Consider the following 19,607-nt stretch of genomic DNA (forward strand, 5'->3'; position numbering starts at 1 on the left):
CAATGTCCACGTACTGCAGCTCGACGACAGAGGTTGGGGTGGTCTTGGACCTGGCCTGGCGACGGTGAAGGTTGAACAGCTTCCCACTGTAGTTTAGTTCCACTCCAGCAGGGAGCTTGTTGATTATGAGATGGAGCATGGCAGCAAGGAAGATTGAGAAGAGGGTTGGGGCGATGACGCAGTCCTGTTTGACTCGGGTCTGGACGTGACTGGGTCTGTAATGGATCCGTTGGAAAGGATCACGGCCTGCATGTCGTCATGGAGCAGGCGGAGGATGATGAAGTTTTGGGGGCATCCGAAACGGAGGAGGACGCTCCATAGACCCTCGCGATTGACAGTGTCAAAGACCTTTGTAAGGTCGCAGAAGGCCACGTATAAGGGCTGATGCTGCTTCATGCATTTTTCCTGCAGCTGTCATTACCTGGTCATTTGTCGGAGCTTACTGAGTGCAAATTAGCTGCCGCGTTTCCTACATTACAACAGTAACCAAACTTCATTGGCTGTAATGTGCTTTGGGACATCCGGTAGTTGTGAGAGGCGCTATATAAATGCAAGTCTTTCTTTTATCTTCACTGGGCATTGAAGTAGTGCATGCACAGAAGTGTTTTATCACAGGGGTTGGCCCCACCACAATTTCCCTATTGTGAAATGTGGTGCTTGGCCTTCTCGACAGGACACTGCATTCTGTTTGCAGCTCATTTATTAGTTTCTGTATGTATCTCTTTTTATCAGACATGCAAGTAAACTCGGTGTGGTTGTAACAATTGCCTTACACAGCCATACAGATAAATTATTATGGAAGCCAAGTCAATACTGCCAATAAATAGATATTTTCACAGGCAATCAAAACATGTATAATCTTAAAATCTACATTTACCTGCATACATAAACTAAAGCCAGTGGTTCCCTGTTTTAAAGAACTGGTTCTCTTTCAATTTGAAACACAGCTGTAAACATCACACAATTTCTGCTATGTTTCTGTTATGTATTGAATAAAGAGTCTGACCAGATACTGTGAGCTCAAAGTAAGATTTAACCGTAGTCCTTTATTACAGGTCTCCAGAGTGCCTCTCCAACCTGTGAAGCCTCCTTATTTACAGGTGCTCCCAAGGAATTGTGGATTGGGAATGGAGGTTAAACAACATATTTACATATATAACAACACTCCCTCCCACCCCCCCAAAGTCAATAGTGTAACTATTTACAATGTGAGTCGATCTGGGGCCTTCCTTTCCCTGATTGATTGTCTCGGTGCAAATGCTAGTTTTGGTGAGTTGTTTGTTGGGTCCTCGCTGGGCTGCTGTGCAGCTGGCCTTTCTGGGCTGCCTGGCATGGTGAGTCCTGCTGGGCTGCTGCGGTTGATGGGTTCTGCTTCGTGGTCAACCGTTGGGTCGGTTGCCACTGGTGTGTGTGTTGGACGGTCAAAAAAGGTATTGCGGGTTGCTCTGGATAGTCCGTGAATCTGAGTTTGGTTTGGTCCAAGTGTTTCCTGCAGGTGAATCCATTTCAAAGTTTGACCAGAAACACCCTACTCCCCTCTTTGGCCACAACAGTGCCGGGAAGTCACTTGGGACCTTGTCCATAGTTCAACACAAATACAGGATCATTAATCTCGATTTCGTGTGACACATTTGCGCGATCATGATATGTATTCTGTTGAAGCCGCCTACTCTCTTATCTGTTCGTATAGATCAGGGTGGACTAACGAGAGCCTTGTCTTAAGTGCCCTTTTCATGAGCAGTTCAGCGGGGGGAACCCCAGGGAGCGAGTGGGGTCTTGTGCGGTAACTAAGCAGGACTCGGGATAGGCGAGTCTGCAGTCAGCCTTCAGTTACCCTCTTCAAGCTGTGCTTGATTGTTTGCACTGCTCTCTCTGCCTGACCATTGGACGCTAGTTTAAATGGGGCAGATGTGACATGTTTGATCCCACTACAGGTCATGAACTCTTTGAACTCGGCACTGGTGAAGCACGGCCCATTGTCACTCACAAGGACGTCAGGCAGGTTGTGCGTGGCAAACATGACTCGCAGGCTTTCAATGGTGGCAGTGGACGTGCTTGCAGACATTATCTCACATTCAATCTATTTGGAGTACGAATCTACAACCACTAGGAACATTTTTCCCAAGAACGGGCCTGTATAGGCGACATGAACCACGGTTTGGAGGGCCAAGACCATAAACTTAGTGGCGCCTCCCTGCGTGTATTGCTTACCTGTGAACATGTGTTACATTTGTGCATGCACGAATCTAAGTCTGCATCGATACCGGGCCACCACACGTGGGATCTGGCTATCACTTTCATCATTACAATGCCTGGGTGAGTACTGTGGCGATCACTAATGAAAGTGTCCCTGCCCTTTTTTGGTACCACTACCCATTACCCCATTGAAGGCAGTCTGCCTGTATAGACATTTCATCTTTGCACCGCTGGTAGGGCTTTATTTCTTCCTGCATTTCTAACGGGACACTAGACCAACTCCCGTGGAGCACACAGTTTTTTACTAAGGACAGTAAGGGGTCCTGGCTCGTCCAGGTTCTAATCTGTCGGGCGGTAACAGGTGATTGCTCACTCTTGAATACTTCCATTACCGTAACTGATTCTGCGGGCTGCGTCATCTCCACCCCTGTGGTGGGCAATGGCAGCCTGCTGAGAGCATCGGCACAGTTTTCTGTGCCTGGCCTGTGGCGGATGGTGTAGTTGTATGCGGACAACATGAGCGCCCATCTCTGGATGCGGGCCGATGCATTCGTATTCATCCCCTTACTTTTAGAAAAGAGGCTTATGGTCGGTTTCCAATTCAAATTTGAGCCCAAACAGATATTGGTGCATTTTCTTTACCCCATAAACACACGCTAACACTTCTTTTTCGATCATGCTGTAGACCCTCTCAGCCTTAGACAGACTTCTGGATGCTTAAGCAACCAGTTGCAATTTCCCAGATTCATTAGCTTGTTGCAATACACACCCGACACCGTATGACAACGCATCACATGCTAGTACCAAGCGCTTACATGGATCATACAACACAAGCAATGTGTTTGAGCATAAGAGTTTTCTAGCTTTTACAAAGGGATTTTCTTGGCTTTTACCCCATACCCATTCATCTCCTTTACGCAGTAAAGAGTGCAGTGGTTATAACAGTGTGCTAAGACCTGGTAAGAAGTTACCAAAGTTGTTCAGGAGTCCTAGAAACGACCACAACTCTGTCACGTGCTGTGGTCTTGGTGCGTTCTTGATTGCCTCCGTCTTCGAATCGGTGGGCCTGATGCCGTCCACTGCGATTCTTCTCCCCAGGAACTCCACTTCAGGTGCCAGGAAAATGCACTTCGAGCGTTTTAACCTGAGCCCCACACGATTAAGCCAACTAAGAACCTCCTCCAGGCTATGCAGATGCTCGACGGTGTCCCGACCTGTAACAAGATGTCGTCCTGGAAGATCACGGTGCATGGGACCGACTTCACTAAGCTCTCCATGTTACTCTTGAATATTGCCGCAGCTGATCGAATCCCAAATGGGCATCTGTTGTAAATGAAGAGACCTTTGTGCGTGTTGATGCAGGTGAGGCCGTTCGATGATTCCTCCAGCTCCTGCGTCATGTAGGCCGAGGTCAAATCCAGCTTCGTGAATGTTTTTCCTCCCGCCAGCGTTGCAAATAGGTCGTCTGCCTTTGGTAGTGGGTATTGATCCTGCAGGGAGAAAGGATTGATAGTTATTCTGTAATCACCACAGATTCTGACGGTGCTGTCTCCCTTGAGGATTGGAACAATCGGACTGGCCCACTCATTGAATTTGATCGGCGAAATGATGCCCTCTCGTTGCAAATTGTCCAGCTCAATCTCCACCCTCTCTCTCATCATGTACGGTACCGCTCTCGCTTTGTAATGGATGAGGTGGATCTGCACTTTTGCTCCTTGGAACTTTCTCGTTGCCTGGTTCGAACAGTGAGGGGGACTTGTTTAAGAAGTGGGCACATGAGGTGTCGTCGATGGACGAGAGCGCTCGGACGTCGTCCCAGTTCCAGCGTATCTTCCCCAGCCAGCTCCTGCCAAGCAGCGTGGGACCATCGCTCGGTACCACCCAGAGTGGTAACTTGTGCACCGCTCCATCGTAGGAGACCTTTACAGTAGCACTGCCGATAACAGAAATCAGTTATTTTGTGTACATTCTCAGTTTAGTACGAATGAGAGTCAGGACTGGCCTTGAGGCCTTGAGGTCTTGCTGCACCACAATTTATCGAAAGTCCTTTTGCTCATTATGGACTGGCTCGTGCCCGTGTCCAGCTCCATTGACACCGGGAGTCCATTTAATTCAACCTTCAGCATTATCGGGAGACACTTTGTGGTAAATGTTTGCACCCCATATACCTCTGCCTCCTCAGTCTGAGGCTCTGGTTTGTCGTGATCCACCGTGGATCTGTCCTCCTCTGCAACATGGTGGTTTGCAGGATTAGCAGGGTTTGCAGCTCACCTGCACATATGTTGGAGGTGTCCCATTGTTCCACAGCCCTTGCAAACATATCCTTTGAAGCGGCATAAATGGAAACAATGATCATCCCCGCAGCGCGAACAAGGTGTTAATGGCCTTGCATTCACCACCCTTGATGGTGGACTCTGAGACATCTGTGGACATGCAGCTGCAGGCATGTGAGGCCTGCCCTGTATGTTACGATTCGAAAACAACATTACTTTGTTCACAGTACTTGCAGCAGCACTTATGTGCTGCAAGATTTGTTTGGTATTGTCACTGGTGGCGATGAACGTCTGGGCTATCGCTATGGCTTTATTCAAGGTTGGGTCTCTACAGTCAAAAGTTTGTGAAGTATTACTTCATGGCCAATGCCAAGTACAAAGAAGTCCCTGAGCATGTGCTCCAAGTGTCCTTCAAATTTGCAATATCCTGCAAGGCATCTTAGCTTGGCGACGTAGCTCGCCACTTCCTGGCCTTCAGACCTCTTGTATGTGTAGAACTGGTACCTCGCCATCAGAACGCATTCCTTCGGGTTTAGATGCTCCCGGACCAGTGTGCACAAATCATCATACGACTTCTCTGTGGGTTTTGCTGGAGCAAGCAGATTTTTCATGAGGCCATACGTTGGTGCCCTGCAAACGGTGAGGAAGATCGCTCTTCATTTGGCAGCATTCGCTTCTCCTTCTAGCTCGTTGGTCACAAAGTATTGGTCGAGTCGCTCCACGAAGGTTTCCCAATCATTTCCCTCTGAAAATTTCTCCAGTATGCCCACTGTTCTCTGCATCATTGCGATGGGGTTCGTCATCTGTATCTCCTCGCCAGTTATTATGTATTGAATAAAGAGTCTGACCAGATATGAGCTCAAAGTAAGGTGTGACCGTAGTCCTTTATTACAGGTCTCCAGAGTGCCTCTCCAGCCTGTGAAGCCTCCTTATGTACAGGTGCTCCCAAGGGATTGTGGGATCCCTTGGGACTCTAGGGGATGAGCCCTCTGGTGGTTAAACAAGGTATTTACATATATGACAGTTTCCTTCATCGTTAGATGCATAAAATGCAATATTTGTAGCTGAAATAATATACCCTTTCAAAAGTTTTCTTGATAGATACCTGATTACAACATAATCAAATCCATTTAGATTTGGAGATTTTATATTGAACATCAAGAAATATAACACTTAAGAGATAAATTAATTTGTATTGTTTCTTTTTTTCCAAATAAATTGCACTGGGATTTTGTTTAACTAAACGGTTCTGCTTAAATAAACAAGTTCAAATAACTTAAATTTAGAGCTTTTATTCAGGACATCATTCCAAACAGGAATCATTTACAATATTTCTGGAGCATGCTATTTTCTCTGCTGTCACTCTGTGCAATTTGGGCACAGAGTTCCCCAAAGTCACTCTCAATGCTTTCTGACATATTTTATCCTTAAAACCTACTTCTTTGACCAAGCATTTGGTCATCTGTCCTGATATCTCTTTATGTGGCACCTTGGGATGTTTTACTATGTTAAAGGAATGCTATAAATGCAAGTTGTTGTTCTTTATCAGCCATTTTTTCTCAGTAATTAAAATTCCTAAAGTTGAAAATAAAGCTTTAAACAAAATTTTAAAATTCTAATTAATTACACATTTGACAGTCAATTGAATTGTCTTTTGAATCTTTTAATGCCTTCATTAAAATGTTTACCTGAAGGTCTCAGCCTCTTTCAAAAGCCTGAGCTTGGACTTAATATGAATTATGACTTTGTGAGCTGAATTTGGATTGTGAAGTCTAAGCATATACAATCTATCTCATTTCCTAGAATGCATCAGTTAGCCATATTGGTGGAATATGTTTCTTGAGCTTCTAGCACTTTCTTGCTCAGTAGCTTTTCATCAAATTATTACAAAAAACTAGAGGACAACTTTCAAAAGCTTTATTGAGGTAAATTTGAGGTATATTGTGTTTTCTTTAAAACAACAGGGAAGTATGTGTGTCTATGTGTGTATATTTGTGAATGTAAGTCAGTGAGAAAAATGATTTCACAGCTTTTGTAGCTTTTCTTTTGCATACTATAAACTTTAGAAAGTATATTTACGCTAAGGAGAGAATGGTGAAAGACTTTGATCAGAGAGGAGAGGGGTGAGAAAGGGAAGGAGACAGCGAGTGTGTTTCTTCATTTTAATTGTCAAAAAAAGATGCATTGCCAACCAATTATATGAACATAAGAAATAGGAGCAGGAGTAGGCCATTTGGCCCCTCCGAGCCTGCCCCGTCTTTAAATAAGATCATGGCTGATCTGATCCTGGCCTCAACTCCACTTCCCCGCCCGCTCCCCATAACCTTTGACTCCCTTATCGTTCAAAATCTGTCTATCTCCACCTTAAATACATTCAATGACCCAGCCTCCACAGTTCTCTGGGATAGAGAATTCCAAAGATTCACAACTCTCTGAGAGAAGAAATTCCTCCTCATTTTCATTTTAAATGGGCGACCCCTTATTCTGAAACAATGCCCCCTAGTTCTAGATTCTCCACTAGGGGAAATATCCTCTCTGTATCTAACCTGTCAAGCCCCCTCACCAGTGGTTTGTTAACAGTTAGAAAAGATCAATGCTCACACGTACACCTGTGGGATAGAGATTCTAATTTCTAAAATCAATGAAACAGAGGAGAGAAAAAGGAAAAAAATCAGAAACAGAAGAGGCCATCAATTTCTTCCTGCTAATTTGACTTCTTTAAAAAGTCACATTTTATTAAAAAACAAAGCTTCTTTGAGGAAAACAGATAGGAATGGAGGGTAGCAGGAGGAATGAATTGCTGAGAGTGAGAGGCCTCCTAGCCACTCACCAGATACCATGGGGTGGGGGGGGGGGGGGGGGGGGCGCAAGTAGGAGTGGATGGAGGGTTAAGGGAGAAATGAGTGATTGCAAAGGGGAGGGGTGGATATAAAGGTTGAGTGAATGGTTCAGTGGAGAAGTGGTAGGGTAGTGATGGGAATGAAAAGGTGGTAGGAAGGAGAATGCGTAGAGAGAAAGTGAAAAGGTAGACGACATGTCTTCTTGCAAGTCCCACCCAAATTCAGCGTACAACCAGCCACTGGTGGCTCCGTTTGTGCTATACCACATACTACTTCCAACCTGAAAGGAAAGAAAAGAAAAACAAAGAGAAGCAGAAGAGTGAGAAGAAAAAAAAGTTATGGGGAGAAGCAGAGGAAAAGAGGAAGAGAGAGATAGAAGCAGGAGGAGAGACAAACAGCAACACAAAGACATTAGAGACAGGTAAGAGTGACCATATTCTCTGACTCACTGTATGAAACACTATGGGAGATCAACTAGTATATATATATATATATAAAGAGACAAAATATAAAACAATTGACACTTAACATTTAAATTGTATGAATATAGTTTATGGGTACTGGTGTCATGCAATATTTATGTGAGTGACTGTAAACCCATAACACAACAGTGGTTTAGTCATTTATGAATTTTTCTGTCACATCTACTCATTTAATAAATATTTGTAACAGCCATGGATTATCATGTGTAACTAAAACCATCTCTTGTCATGATTGTGTAGTGTAAATGGACCTGACAATGTGAAAGATGGCAGTCTTTTCCCTTTGAATTTTTTGTGAATTTTGTGTTCATCAAGTTGAGGGCTGTTAGCACTGCAAAATCCCAGGTATAGCTGAATCTCCAAAAAGCAGGCCCTAGAATCATAGAATGGTTACAGTACAGAAGGAGGCCATTCAGCCCATCGAGCCTATGCAGGTTCTCTGCCAGAGCACTTTAGCTAGTCACACTCCCTCGCCCTTTCCCTGTAGCCTTGCAAATCTTTTTCCTTCAGGTACTTATCCAATTCCCTTTTGAAGGCCCTATTCCACCAGTTTTATTTTTCCTTTACACACACATCCATCAGCCTCTGTGAATAAAACTACTGATTACAACCACTTTTGTGCCACAGAATCCATGCCTACTGGGAACTCGATCTAAGATTAATTTCACATACAGTTCTTACAACAGAAGGGACTTTCATGCCATCAGTTTGGGCTTGACCTGAAACCAGGACACAAAGGTGTCTAACCCAATGTGCCATTGAATCTTATGTTGATGAATTATTATATAATATAAACAAATGTGAAGAATACTGATACTGAGTCAACTGAAGCAAGTTTTGTAAAATGAAGTGACTCACTGTAACCTTACCGCAAGATCCTACAAATCCCCTGGGAGGACAGGTCCTTGTCTAGGCTAACATCTACAGCACTGAAGCACTGACCACACTCGATCAGCTTCACTGGGCAGGCCACATAGTTTGCATGCCAGACACGAGATTCCCAAATGCTCCACCCGGAGTTCCTTCATGGCAAACGAGCCAAAACAAGGACATCCTCAGAGCCTCCCTGATAAAGTGCGACATCCCCACTGACACCTGGGAGTCCCTGGCCCAAGACCGCCTAAGTGGAGGAAGTGCATCTGAGAGGGCGCTGAGCACATCAAGTCTCAATGCCGAGAGCATGCAGAAATCAAGCACAGGCAGCGGAAAGAGCGTGCGGCAAATCAGTCTCACCCACCCTTTCCCTCAACGACTATCTATCCCACCTGTGACAGAGTCTGTGGCTCTTGTATTGGACTGTTCATCCACCAAAGAACTCAGTTCAGGATTGCGAGCAAGTCTTACTCGATTCCGAGGAACTGCCTAGGATGATGATGATGATGACCAGTCATTTAAATTTATATTTATTTTCATTGTGTAACAACTCAGTGAACTTTAGTACATTTTTAATACATTGACATTATATTTCCACATTGTTCGCAACTATTCAATGTAGCAGTGATGTGGGTGGAGAGGAATGAAATATTTAACATCACAACTGTATTAAGAAATCTTGGCTTTTCGCATTTCCCAAAGATATGACATTGATGAGCAAGTACCTCCATGATAATAAAAACAAATTCAAAAAATATTTAATTAGGACTTTGCTACAAGGGCTGGTTCTCCCTGTGAATAAGTGTTTACATAGAAACATAGAAAATAGGTACAGGAGTAGGCCATTCGGCCCTTCGAGCCTGCACTGCCATTCAATAAGATCATGGCTGATCATTCACCTCAGTACCCCTTTCCTGCTTTCTCTCCATACCCCTTGATCCCTTTAGCCATAAGGGCCATATCTAACTCCCTCTTGAATATATCCAATGAACTGGCATCAACAACTCTCTGTGGCAGGGAATTCCACAGGTTAACAACTCTCTGAGTGAAGAAATTTCTATTCATCTCAGTCCGAAATGGCCTGCCCCTTATCGTAATACTGTCCCCTGGTTCTGGACTTCCCCAACATCGGGAACATTCTTCCCGCATCTAACCTGTCCAGTCCCATCAGAATCTTATATTTTTCTATGAGATCCCCTCTCATCCTTCTAAACTCCAGTGTATAAAGGCCCAGTTGATCCAGTTTCTCCTCATATGTCAAACCAGCCATCCCTGGAATCTGTCTGGTGAACCTTCGCTGCACTCCCTCAATAGCAAGAACGTCCTTCCTCAGATTAGGAGACCAAAACTGAACACAATATTCCAGGTGAGGCCTCACCAAGGCCCTGTACAACTGCAGTAAGACTTCCCTGCTCCTACACTCAAATCCCCTTGCTATGAAGGCCAACATACCATTTGCCTTCTTCACCGCCTGCTGTACCTGCATGCCAACTTTCAATGACTGCTGTACCATGACAACCAGGTCTCGCTGCACCTTTTCCTAATCTGCCGCCATTCAGATAATATTCTGCCTTCGTGTTTTTGCCCCCAAAGTGGATAACCTCACACTTATCCACATTATACTGCATCTGCCATGTATTTGTTCACTCACCTAACCTGTCCAAGTCACCCTGCAGCCTCTTAGCGTCCTCCTCACAGCTCACACCGCCACCTAGTTTTGTGTCATCTGCAAACTTGGAGATATTACACTCAATTCCATTATTTAAATCATTAATATATATTGTAAATAGCTGGGGTCCCAGCACTGAGCCCTGCGGTACTCCACTAGTCACTGCCTGCCATTCTGAAAAGGACCCGTTTATCCCGACTCTCTGCTTCCTGTCTGCCAACCAGTTCTCTATCCACGTCAGTACATTACCCCCAATACCATGTGCTTTGATTTTGCACACCAGTCTCTGGTGTGGGACCTTGTCAAAAGCCTTTTGAAATTCCAAATACACCACATCCATTGGTTCTCCCTTGTCCACTCTGCTAGTTACATCCTCAAAAAATTCTAGAAGATTTGTCAAGCATGATTTCCCTTTCATAAATCCATGCTGACTTGGACCAATCCTGTCACTGCTTTCCAAATGCGTTGCTATTTCATCCTTAATGATTGATTCCAACATTTTCCCCACTACTGATGTCAGGCTAACCGGTCTATAATTACCCGTTTTCTCTCTCCCTCCTTTTTTAAAAAGTGGTGTTACATTAGCAACCCTCCAGTCCATAGGAACTGATCCAGAGTCGATAGACTGTTGGAAAATGATCACCAATGCATCCACTATTTCTAGGGCCACTTCCTTAAGTACTCTGGGATGTAGACTATCAGGCTCTGAGGATTTTTCGGCCTTCAATCCCATCAATTTCCCTAACACAATTTCCCACCTAATAAGGATATCCTTCAGTTCCTCCTTCTCACTAGACCCTCGGTCCCCTACTACATCCAGAAGGTTATTTGTGTCCTCCTTCGTGAAGACAGAACCAAAGTATTTGTTCAATTGGTCTGCCATTTCTTTGTTCCTATTATAAATTCACCCGAATCTGACTGCAAGGGACTTATGTTTGTCTTCATCAATCTTTTTCTCTTCACATATCTATAGAAGCTTTTGCAGTCAGTTTTTATGTTCCCGGCAAGCTTCTTCTTGTACTCTATTTTCCCCCTCTTAATTAAACTCTTTGTCCTCCTCTGCTGAATTCTAAATTTCTCCCAGTCCTCAGGTTTTCTGCTTTTTCTGGCTAATTTATATGCCTCTTCCTTGGATTTAACACTATCCTTAATTTCCCTTGTTAGCCACGGTTGAGCCACCTTCCCCATTTTATTTTTACTCCAGACAGGGATGTACGATTGTTGAAGTTCATCCATGTGATCTTTAAAGGTTTGCCATTGTCTATCCACCGTCAAACCTTTAAGCATCATTTGCCAGTCTAATCTAGCCAATTCGCATCTCATACCGTCAAAGTTTCCTTTCCTTAAGTTCAGGACCCTAGTTTCTGAATTAACTTTGTCACTCTCCATCATAATAAAGAATTCTACCATATTATGGTCACTCTTCCCCAAGGGGCCTCGCACAAGATTGCTAATTAGTCCCTTCTCGTTACACATCACCCAGTCTAGGATGGCCAGCTCTCTGGTTGGTTCCTCGACATATTGGTCTAGAAAACCATCCCTAATACACTCCAGGAAATCCTTCTCCACCGCATTGCTACCAGTTAGGTTAGCCCAATCTATATGTAAATTAAAGTCACCCATGATAACTGCTGTACCTTTATTGTACACATCCCTTATTTCTTGTTTGATGCTGTCCCCAACCTCACTACTACTGTTTGGTGGTCTGTACACAACTCCCACTAGCGTTTTCTGCCCTTTGGTATTCCGTAGCTCTACCCATACCGATTCCACATCATCCAGGCTAATGTCCTTCCTTACAATTGCATTAATTTCCTCTTTAACCAGCAACGCCACCTCGCCTCCTTTTCCTTTCTGTCTATCCTTCCTAAATGCTGAATACCCTTGTCTCCAGTTATTACCTCACTCAACATTAGTACTGAAACCAGGAACTCGCTATGTGGGGATTACCTGGTGTGAAACTTTGATACAACTGTGGTGTATTTACTATGTCGTCAGTAAACTTTTGTTTAACATTTCTATCTTAACTGAATGTGAGATTGGTAATAGAAGCCCATCAGATCAAAATACACCAGGCAATCAGAGGAGAAAAAATCTAACACTGCTAATTCATTAGCTATTGTTTTAAACCAACCCTTCCGCCACCACCCCTCACACCCCCCTCCCCCCTGCGTCAGCCTCATAGTTGCCATTGTATTTTAACTCATTGTTCTTCTCTTAACTATTTTCATTTATGTTTTGCTCCTATATTCATGTCATCATAAAAATAATTGTGCAATTTTACATTGTGGTGACCTTGGTGGGATAGGGCATGCATTTGACACAAGGTCCACAGGATGAAAAAATTCTGGCATGTCTATTCATTCAGCACAATTTTTGACAAGAATTGCGTAATTATCCTAGTACATTTGACATGTTTATATATAATGTTTGATAATCTGTCTTCATTTGCCATTGGAAAGTGTGACAGGGTTGTGAATTTATCCCTCTGTGTATTGATGAAGGATAATAGTTATATAATTAAAGGACAATTTCAACCTAATTATAATTGTGAAGGAAATAGGAGTTCACTTTTTTTCTGTATGAGCTAGAATCATAGCATACAATAAGGACAGATATTTCAGAATTAACCCTTGTGGTTGTACAGATCATAGAAAGACTTGGAGAGACCATATTGGGTATCAAAGGCAAATTTGGAGTTTTCCCAAAGCCCAATCAATGCTTAGTTTTTATATGTCTACAGCTGGCAAAAACCAATAGTATATGATAGAACATACAATTTCCACTGGTTTTACAGACACCAAGGATTTACCATTCTTCTGTAGTGGTGATCCTGGAACATTCCTTTATTACTACATCCTGTGGTGATCTAAAAGTTCCTACTGAACATACTTTTTCATCTAATGGCAGTCTTTATTTAAATATGATAATTATACTTCAAAAGAAGATTGATTTGAATTGGCAAAGTATTTCAGTTTGCAGTTGATTTTTCCAACAACTGATCCTAGGCATATCTCCTAGCAACAATTCTTGTTTCCAGAAACCCAGGTGGACTCCACACATTTTTCAACTTCAGCATCTTTCTTCAGTTGGATCCAAATAAAAGTCACAGTAATGCCATCTTATTTATTATTATATTTGGATCTATCGCTCATAACATTCCCTTAGGCCAGTCTTGTTTATTTGGTTACTGCATTAAGGACTATTGGCCCAGCAGTGAAAAAGGTTACATTGAACAGGTGCCATATTTCATTCCAGACTTAAAAATACCTCAGATCTGTTTACAGCGCTCACAGATTTGGGTTGTTGATTTGAATTCTACATAGATTTTTTAAGCATTTCTGAAATACAACCTGTGTTCACTGATCCGAAGTGTTACATTGTCTTTAGAAAAATACCATTCCCTTAATGGGCTTTTACTTTTGTATTTAATTATCCAAAATAACTACATATGTTAAACTTCACAAATGGCTAAAATCTAATTCTTTGAAATCCGAAAAACAACAATTTATATATCAACAACAAACTTGATTTATATTGAGCCTTTAACATCCCAAAGCGCTTCCCAGTAATGTAATCAGGCATAAAGTGATATTGAGCCAAAGAAGGAGACATTAGGACAGGTGATCAAAGCTTGGTCAAATAGGTAGGTTTTAAGCAGTGTCTTAAAGGAGGAGAGAGAGGTGGAGTGTCAGAGAGGTTTAGGGAGGGAACTTCAGAGCTTTTGGCCTAAACAGCTGAAGGTATGGTCGCCAATGATGGGGTGAAGGTAATGGGGAATGCACAAGAGGCCAGAGTTGGAGGAACACAGAGCTCTTGAAGATTTGTGGGGCTGAAGGAGGTTACAGTGCTAGGGATATCAATGAAAACAATAACTAGTTTTATGCACTACATATATATTTCTTGGTATATCTGTATTTATTCCTATGCTTATTAAGTTCCTTATAAATTTATGGGAACAGAAGAAACTCTGTGAATTTGACATTACATATTAACCAACAGACCAGTTACACGGCAGTTTTACTCTGCAGCAATGCAGTACAAATGTGGCCAAAATGACCTTAGTTTGAGTTTGATCCTCAGGTGTGAAACCAGCTTGAAGTACTCCGACATAAGAACATAAGAAATAGGAGCATGAGTAGGCCCTACGGCCCATCGAGCCTGCTCCACCATTCAATAAGATCATGGCTGATCATCGACCTCAACTCCACTTTCCCGCCCAATCTCCATATCCCTTGATTCCCCTAGACTCCAAAAATCGATCTACCTCAGACTTGAATATATTCAGAGACTCAGCTTCCATAACCCTCTGGGGCAGAGAATTCCAAAGATTCGCAACCCTCTGAGTGAAGAAATTCCTCCTCATCGCTGTCTTAAATGGCTTTCCCCTTATCATGAGACTGTGACCCCTGGTTCTAGACATTCCAGCCAGGGGAAACAGCCCCTCAGCATCTACCCTGTCAATCCCCTTCAGAATCTTGTACTGCTCCAGCTTCTCACCAGCTACAATATAGCTCGGTCTGCTACAAAACAATCGTTTTAAACTTTACAATTAAAGTTTTAAAATGTTTCTATTTTGTGGGCTGGGCCATCCTTTAAGTTTTTTTTATTTTAGTATAGAGCTGAAAGACAGTCTCTAAAACTTCCAACAGCAGTTAGCAGAACACTGGCCATTCATTTATGTACCCATGCACAGTCCTGTTTTTCCTTGATCAGAGAGCAGTGCGGAGCAGCCAGTAAATCGGTGCTGTCATCTTCAAAGCATGTGCTGGTGTTAAACCAGTACTTTGAGAACAAAGGCTGCAAAACTGAGCCGACTAAACAAACCAGCATACATTGAGACTGCCTATAAATGGATACTGAGGTAACCGAACCAACCTTGTGACGATGGAGTTTACTAAAACGTTGCTACTACTGTACTTTGCTTAACTAAGTTTCCGGAGTGAAACTGAACAAAGGCGATGTGAAGTTGTACTGAAATCAATGAGCAAAATGCAATCCTAATCAAATCTATACATGTAAAGTGCTGACACTAAACATGCATGGCTACATGCAGATAGATGTATGCAAATTGATCCAAGTCGATAATGATTTTTTTGTACTTATATGAAATGGAAAACTGGATACAGCGTGTGTGTTTTTTGGTCTGCCTTGGCTCACTTAGTGTTTCGCCTGGTGTAAGATCATAAATACACCCGTAAGAGCCGTGGCCGGCCCGTGCTACGCGGGCAGCTTGCGGCAGGTTATTGACACAGTCAGTGGAGTCTTGTGGATTTTGACGATTACCAAATGTCAAGTGAGAAAAAGTAGGCACACTCCGCTGTTTCCCTATTTCACCACCTAGTTTACGACAGCAGCAAGTTTGTAGCAAGCTTGGGGCAATTCACACCCACAGGTTTTTAAATTACCACCAGCGGATCACTGACCTTCAAATAACCCGTTTAGATGTCAAAAAGCTATATTGGAACTTTCAAAAATGTGAAATAGTTTTAAAATGGTCTATTTTAAAATTATAAGATGCCGACTCGAACATTAACTCGGGACATTTTATATGTTGTCTAAAGATATTTTATAAATATATACATTTTATAAATGTATTTTTTGAATATATGTATTTTGTAAATATGTTATAAATATATACATTTTATAAATATATGTTAAATATATACATTTTATAAATATATAATGAATATATATATAATTTATGAATATGTACATTTTATAAATAACTTGAGAAAGAGATGGTCTCCTGACGAGAGTATTACAGACCCGCGGGCTATCACTTACAGTTGGCAAACTTGCCTCATGATGCTTTTGTTTTCTGCTATTCCCCCCAATAAAAGTGCAGCGGCTAAATGCGAACTCACCCAATGCTGCAAGCTGGTGAATAGCGTTACCCGATCGGGGTGTAATCAGACGCCTCTTTATTTATTTATCATCGCCAGATGCGCATCGCATCGCCCGAGACCCGCGGTGTCATGTGGCCGAATGACCCGGGTACGAGAGGCGAGTTTGTATGTTGTACCGGCTCTGTGTACCGGTTGGGCTGATGTCGTTGAGTGGCAGCGAGTCCCTGTCCTTCAGTAACCCTCTTCCTGGGTTCAACCGGACCATGTAGTGACCCGGAGCGCCGCCTTTCGACAGCCCGTCTCCCAGCCTTGAACAGACAATAACCACCATACGGAATGTCCTCACTTAATTTGGTTTACACGCGTTTAGTATTGCAGGGGCGGTCTTCCTACATTACTGATCTATATTAATTAACTATATTCAATTTTATTCATCATTTGCAAAAAAATTAACCCCGCTTACAACAGTTTTCATATTCAGCTATTGAGAGAAAACCCTCTCGCACGTATACCAACACCATACCTTATTTACCTTATGGGGGAGCATGATGGCAACCGATTCTTGGCATCATGTTGGTTTAAATTAACTTGGAGACTACTCATTTATCCCTGGCACCTCGAAGTCAATCAGTCCCAGACTGATCAAACCGTGTTTGAGTCAAGCAGAATCGTGGAGAAATGACACGTCCAGCTCTCAATCTGTTTTGCTTTTCTTACAATTCCTGGATCGCCGATTAAAATGACTTTTCTTCAGTCTCAGCCTTCCTTTCTTCGCTTCGCTCTATCCATTTATTGCCGTAGGGATTCTCCTGATCATCCACTGCAATTTCGGCGGAAGATCGGCGCAAAACCTGAAAAAAACTGCGTTATGGGTGTGTGGGGGGAGGGGGCGACCTTTCCTTTCTGTTTCTTCCCTTCAGTCTCTGTTCACTTCTGTCTATCTCTTTTTCTTACTTCACTGTCTGTCTCCCCATCACTTTTGTCAGTCTCCTCCATGTGTCTCTGTTATTTCAATGTTCCTCTCTCCCCTTCTTCACTCTGTTGGTCTCCTGGTTCATTTCTGTCGTTTTCTCTGCCATTTCTGCTCTTTTTCTCTCCCCTCCTCAATCACTCTGTCTCCCCTCCTTCTCCTCCCTCCCTCTCTGCACCGTTTCTACACTTATGGTTCTCTCTTTTATTAGCTTCTTTCTTCTCCAAAGTCCTGGAATATATTGCCGCCTCCCAAATCCGTGCCCATCTTTTCTGCAACTCCATGTTTGAATCCCTCCAATCAGGTTTCTGCCCCTGCCACAGTACCGAAATGGTTCTCATCAAAGTCACAAAAGACATAATTTGCAGCTGTGACAAAGGTAAACTATCCCTCCTCGTCCTCTTTGACCTGTCTGCAGCCTTTGACATGGTTGATCATTCCATCCTTCTCCACTGCCTCTCCACCATTGTTCAGCTGGGTGGGACTACACTTGCCAGGTTCCATTCTTATCTATCTAATCGTAGCCAGAGAATCACCTGTAATGGCCTCTCTTCCCGCTCCCGCATCATTATCTCTGGTGTCCCCCAAGGATCTATCCTTGGCCCCCTCCTATTTCTCATCGACATGCTGCCCCTTGGGGACATCATCCGAAAACACAGCGTCAGTTTCCACATGTGTGCTGATGACACCCAGCTCTACCTCACCACCACTTCGCTCGACCCCTCCACGCTCTCTAAATTGCCAGACTGCCTGTCCAGCATTCAGTTCTGGATGAGCAGAAATTTTCTTCAATTAAATATGGAAAGACCAAAGCCATTGTTTTTGTACCCCGCCACAAACTCTGTTCCCTAGCCACTAACTCCATCCTTCTCCCTAAAATCTGCCTGAGGCTGAACAACATGGTTCACAACCTTGGTGTCATATTTGACCCTGAAATGGTAAGGAAGGCTATTAGCTTGGATGATGTGGAATCTGTATGGGTAGAGCTGCAGAATACCAAAGGGCAGAAAACGCTAGTGGGAGTTGTGTACAGACCACCAAACAGCAGTAGTGAGGTTGGGGACAGCATCAAGAAATTAGGGATGTGTGCAATAAAGGTACAGCAGTTATCATGGGCAACTTTAATCTACATATTGATTGGACTAACCAAACTGGTAGCAATGCGGTGCAGGAGGATTTCCTGGAGTGTATTAGGGATGGTTTTCTCGACCAATATGTCGAGGAACCAACTAGAGGGCTGGCCATCCTAGACTGGGTGATGTGTAATGAGAAAGGACTAATTAGCAATCTTGTTGTGCGAGGCCCCTTGGGGAAGAGTGACCATAATATGGTAGAATTCTTTATTAAGATGGAGAGTGACACAGTTAATTCAGAGACTAGGGTCCTGAACTTAAGGAAAGGTAACTTCGATGATATGAGACGTGAATTGGCTAGAATAGACTGTCGAATGATACTTAAAGGGTTGATGATGGATAGACAATGGCAGACATTTAAAGATCACATGGATGAACTTCAACAATTGTACATCCCTGTCTGGAGTAAAAGTAAAACGGGGAAGGTGGCTCAACTGTGGCTAACAAGGGAAATTAGGGATAGTGTTAATTCCAAGGAAGAGGCATATAAATTGGCCAGAAAAAGCAGCAAACCTGAGGACTGAGAGAAATTTAGAATTCAGCAGAGGAGGACAAAGGGTTTAATTAGGATGGGGAAAGTAGATATGAGAGGACACTTGGTGGGAACATTAAAACTGACTGCAAAAGCTTCTATAGATATGTGAAGAGAAAAAGATTAGTGAAAACAAACATAGGTCCCTTGTAGTCGGAATCAGGTGAATTTATAACAGGGAACAAAGAAATGGCAGACCAATTGAACAAATACTTTGGTTCTGTCTTCACAAAGGAAGACACAAATAACCTTCCGGAAATACGAGGGGACTGAGGGTCTAGCGAGAAGGAGGAACTGAAGGAAATCCTTATTAGTCAGGAAATTGTGTTAGGGAAATTGATGGGATTGAAGGCCGATAAATCCCCAGGGCCTGATAGTCTGCATCCCAGAGTACTTAAGGAAGTGGCCCTAGAAATAGTGGATGCATTGGTGATCAATTTTCCAACAGTCTATCAACTCTGGATCAGTTCCTATGGACTGGAGGGTAGCTAATGTAACACCACTTTTTAAAAAAGGAGGGAGAGAGAAAACGGGTAATTATAGACTGGTTAGCCTGACATCGATAGTGGGGAAAATGTCGGATTCAATTATTAAAGATGAAATAGCAGCGCATTTGGAAAGCAGTGACAGGATTGGCCCAAGTCAGCATGGATTTACGAAATGGAAATCATGCTTAACAAATCTTCTAGAATTTTTTGAGGCTGTAACTAGTAGAGTGGACAAGGGAGAACCAGTGGATGTGGTGTATTTGGACTTTCAAAAGACTTTTGACAAGGTCCCACACAAGAGA

The 19,607-nt window shown here is 43.0% G+C and overlaps 1 protein-coding gene across 1 annotated transcript in view; it reads right to left on the bottom strand.

Annotated features, from left to right (window-relative positions):
- The window catches only part of rbm24a (RNA binding motif protein 24a), a 37,274-nt gene extending 20,964 nt beyond the window's left edge, over window positions 1-16,310 (bottom strand). Inside the window, exon 1 of the mRNA XM_070880654.1 lies at window positions 16,201-16,310. The gene's annotated coding sequence lies outside the window, so the exon portion shown is untranslated. The remainder of the gene's footprint in view (window positions 1-16,200) is intronic.
- Between the last annotated feature and the right edge of the window lie 3,297 nt (window positions 16,311-19,607).

Source organism: Pristiophorus japonicus, chromosome 5, assembly GCF_044704955.1.
Source record: "Pristiophorus japonicus isolate sPriJap1 chromosome 5, sPriJap1.hap1, whole genome shotgun sequence".
Classification (NCBI taxonomy): Eukaryota; Metazoa; Chordata; class Chondrichthyes; family Pristiophoridae; genus Pristiophorus; species Pristiophorus japonicus.